Source organism: Amblyomma mixtum, chromosome 6, assembly GCF_055824585.1.
Source record: "Amblyomma mixtum isolate Tamu chromosome 6, ASM5582458v1, whole genome shotgun sequence".
NCBI classification, from domain to species: domain Eukaryota; kingdom Metazoa; phylum Arthropoda; class Arachnida; order Ixodida; family Ixodidae; genus Amblyomma; species Amblyomma mixtum.
Genome location: NC_143017.1, coordinates 43,969,633 through 43,974,299, shown reverse-complemented (window position 1 = coordinate 43,974,299; position 4,667 = coordinate 43,969,633). Strand labels below are relative to the sequence as shown.

The following is a 4,667-nucleotide window of genomic DNA, read 5'->3' as shown; positions in this document are numbered from 1 at the left end:
GTATGTTGGTTCTAAACCCCAGATCATGCGCACATTCCAAGCTAGTCAAGCGAAGAATCTTTGCGACATGCCTGAATGCAGTCCTGAAAAAATCTTGTGATTATGAGATGGCACACAGCTTTGATGCGCAAACAAAACGCATTAACCAAGCTGAGTACGTAAAACACCTTATCACAAGTATTTGTGAAAACCTTCTCAAGAAGCGCAAGCCAACGTTGAAGGGTGATCACGGTCAAAAGAACAAAGAAAATCAAAAACAACCGATAGTTGTGATTTCCTGTATTCATCGGCTATCGCACAATTTGAATAAATTGGGAAAGAAATATAAAATCAATGCAGTGCTATCTGTTTTGTGCAAGCAGTAGCGCATTTGCACCTTTAAAAAAGAAAGGCGTGTTAAGCAATGCAAAAAGAATCACCACATTCTCGCCACTGAGTGCACAGCTGATATTGTGTGCGTGGTACTTCTAAGCTACGGCCACAAATATATCGGCCGGACTGCTCAGTGCCTCAACGAAAGAGTCAGGCAGCACAAGATAACGATAAAAAATTATTACAGCAGTCATATGGCCACTAACTGCTAAAACTGCTAATGCTATCCGTGTTTTGAAAACACATGATTCATTGCGAGGTCGAAAGACAGATTAGAACATCAAATAATTGAAGCATATTACATCCAGCAAAGAGGGCCTATCTGCGTGAGTAAGCCATCTGGTTCGCTGTCAGAAGAATATTAGTTTTTTTAGTGGATCATTGCAAACGTTGTACTGCTTCTGTTGTTTTGGCAAGTATATCTTTTCTTAATAAGCCACTTTTTTTCTTTTTTTCTTGTACCGTTTTGCTTGTATCTTCGGCTCGCGTGGTTATAAACTAGCTTTTCCGAGCAATTAACTCGAAAGTTGGCGAAAGTCCTGTCTTGTGTGTGCTTGTCTCCGTCTTTTCGCGCCGGTACGCTTCTGCGCTAATTATGTTTTGTACCATATTCGTGCTTAGTGGATGCAATGTTTACTCTTCTACAGCAGCGTTTATTCATTGGCTCCGACTGTCGGCACTGTGAGATCAAGGTCGTCTCTTTATAAGCACGCACCGCGCAGAATGTTTAGCATTGCCATTTCTATTGCTTAACAAATATATTTCCCTGCTTGAGTTTTCACACATACGTCTATATTTGCTTACTGATTTCATTTGCCTATTGCTCATTTTGTGCTGGTCCAATTGGCTCTGGCCTAATGCCTGCAGAGTAAAACCAATGCCAGGAACTGAAACTCAACTAGCTGCGGAGGCTTCTATCGTTGGGCAATTGAAATGTTTACAGTAAATGATAAGCCTTAGTCGCGATGTTAGCCTCGCTCATCGTGGCGCCTGAGGTTAGCAGTAAGGTATTACTAGCAGTTAATAGAGGTTAGCAGTAGCTGGTAAGAGTGTTCAAGCTCCTGACAGCACCGTCCTTGATGCGAAGTGAGTGTTGTTCTCACTACATGATTTGCCAGCTTGTTTTCTGAGGTGCGCTCATATACCACCATTTTAACAAGGTTGGCACATGAATGAAATATCTTGCAAATAAACCTAAGAGTCATTTGCTAACATGTCATATGATTTCGCGAGCGCCTTTCTGTTTGAAGAGCAGTATTCATAAAAGCCATCAAGCAGCAACTGAGACCTCTTTCAGAAACGAATCGCTTGTATGTGCCTTAATTTTTATCTTTCACGGCTTAGGTAAGAGGAGACAATGGACTCGCATCACATGTCTTACCATTTCAGGGCAGGTCACATGCCAGATACACATCTGTAAAAGAATCTAAGACTTTATAATTTGAAGTGGAGAATGGAAAATCGCTGAATACTACATTCAGCGTGCAGTGAACGTTATCGCTTCTCCTCCTCGCCACAGCAAATGACATGCAATGTGGGAACGTTTTTCTAATGTTGCTATTGCGATGAAGTAGCGTCGCGGAAAATATTAAATGCAGGCAAATAAAAGAAAAGCATTGTCAGAAGTGGGATTCGAACCCACGCCCGGAAGACCGGACTGCGACCTGAACGCAGCGCCTTAGACCGCTCGGCCATCCTGACAGCACGGAGGGCCCGGAAATTTGGCACTATGTCAAGATTGTCGTCTTTCAAAGAATGCGGTTGCCTGGCTGAATGGTCACTGCAGGAATAAACAGACTGCTAACTCGAACGTAATGCTGGCCGCTATATTGAAGGAAAGGCAGTAAGCGCGTTCGTGTATTCTACACATGACCGCCTACTGTGACATGTACGGTAGTCATTAGCGCGGTGCACCATCACTGTGCCTGTGAAGTCACGTATGAATTATCTTCAGGTGTGCGGTGCATCTTCAGGTGCGTGTGTGTGTGTGTCTTGAGCAACCTGGGGTCATTCGAGCTCCCGGACGCGGGACCATTTGAGCTCCGGGACCCGAGGGGGCTCCGGCTCCAGGAGCAGAGCGTGTCCCAGCTCCGGATACGGCACTCGAGACCCCAAAGACCCATATTGCCCACCCGTGCGAAGACGCAGCCCGAGCGGCGAACGATAAAGCGGTAAGCTTCAATAACAATTGCGAACATCTGCCTGACTACGCTCCATGCAGTGCGAAGACCTTTCCCATATCTCTCCAATTAACCCTGTCCTATGCCAGCTGTGGCCACACTCTACCTGCCACTTTCTTAACCTCATCAGCCACCTAACTTTCTGTCGCCACCTGCTCCGCTTCTTTTCTTTTGGAATCCATTACGTTACTCATAAGGACCATTGGTTGTCTTGTCTTCTCATTACATGCCCTGACAAGCCCAGTTCTGCCTCTTGATTTCGGAACGGATGACATTAACCTGCGTTGGTTTCCTGACACACTCTGCCCTGTTCCCCTCTTTGAATGGTACACCTATAACTTTTTTCGACAGCTCTCTGCATTGTCCTTAAGTTGACGTAAGCCAACACTATTATTACTATGCTGCATACAGCTTCGCTTTACAACAAAAACCCTATTTATAAACTAGAAGCCAGCTTCCCTGCAACACCAGGTATGGAGCAGCGACGTCGCTTCTAATACTGTCGCATTCCACTGGTAAGGTAACCTAAGCACCCCCACAATTTTTTAAAACTTTTTAAGGAAAAAATAATTTTGAGCGAGCTGGGATCTTTGTAGATGAGTTTCCTTCCGATCCGAGTTTTTTTTTTTGTGTGTGTGGATCTAGAACTATGATTTGACGAAGACGGCAATAATTCCCTGTTGTAACAAGTTTCCGCGGGATTATGGAACAAAAACTGTCGGAACCACATTTCCGAATTCTTTCACGACCTCTTTTCGTTGCTTCAAAGGTCACTCTTTCGTGCTTACAGAAACCTCCACGATTTAGCCGACAAAAGTAAGAGAGATGTGATTTTGATACCCTGGGACCCGAAAAAAACAACAACATACTTTCTTCGGACCCATCGAGACAAACTACGCGGCATGCAATTCCACAAGCAACATTGAGTACCCCGGCTCTTATCGTAGCAGCGATTCGTGCCGCTCCTGTTATGCCCTCTGCTTATCACTCTGGCAGCGTTGGTGGCGGAGAGCAGTTCGCAATCTAACTGCTTCTTACAACTAGCCGCAGGTTCCCCATGCGCACGCTCTTCTAATTCTGATTTTCAATCTCGCTACTGCCATCTCAGAAAGTGCAGGACACTGCGTTTTTTTCATTTTGATTGCCGCATTGGCAGTCCCCACTAACCAATGCGGCTGTCAAAAAGGGAAAAATGACTGGAGTACAATCAATCAATAAATGAATCAATCAAATTCTTTCTGTCTGTCTTTTACTCTTGTCGACCTGTCAAGATTAAACAACAAAAACGAATGGGGGGGGGGGGGGAGCCAAGGGTAGGAAACTTCCACAGACACCATTGTCCAGCTAATCTAGACATCAGCGCCAATTCTTCTTCATAGCGGCCGGAGAAAAGCCAACTGGAGCGTCGTGGCGTTGTCATGGAAACGGTATCGAACAGAAAAAAAGCTTCATGCCCTAATGGGATTCGAACCACTGCCAGCAAAAACAGAGCCAATTCGTTTTCCGGTGCCTTAGACTACTTGACAACCTCCGCTTCTTTTTCTTTATTTACTTGACAACCTCCGCTGTCCGTGGCTTGGATTGCATGCACATGAATTGTTCATTTTTAGCCACCAGTTCCCCTCCAGTCACCAAGTTGGGCTGAAGTATTGCAAACAGAAACGAGTATGCGTTTCCTACCCCTGTGGAAGCGCCGGTCCGCTATCCAGCTTTTCGACAAGAGCACTTCTCTTCGTCTTGGCATAGCGTTCATCATTGCCGGGATTTAAATAGGGCATTCACACCTAGGAGGAAGCTCGGGTGAGGTGGAGAATGCTGTCGTGTGTTAAGGGTGGTGGGGGGCGGTGGGGCGTGAACTTGGAGATCTGCTCCCAAGGCAAGATGTCTGCTAAATAGGATTACACTAGTTGGCCTGCAAAACTGTGATGAAGAAATGCGCCAGCTCAGCAGGACGAAATCCGGCGGGTTGGGAGGCTACAGAGACAGTGAACATGGCCTTGAAAGGCTGTCTACACACCGGGCGCTGCGGCATGTGTCAGATAAGACATGGCTGGCGCCAATGAATCTTGCCTAGCATCTGTCCACTATGGTCTACTATATGTTTGAAAGGTGGTG

At 45.7% G+C, this 4,667-nt stretch overlaps 1 non-coding gene across 1 annotated transcript; it reads right to left on the bottom strand.

Annotated features, from left to right (window-relative positions):
* Positions 1-1,989: 1,989 nt before the first annotated feature.
* On the bottom strand, positions 1,990-2,073 carry TRNAL-CAG (transfer RNA leucine (anticodon CAG)). Its single transcript has one exon. It is a non-coding gene; the product is annotated as a tRNA-Leu (tRNA).
* Between the last annotated feature and the right edge of the window lie 2,594 nt (positions 2,074-4,667).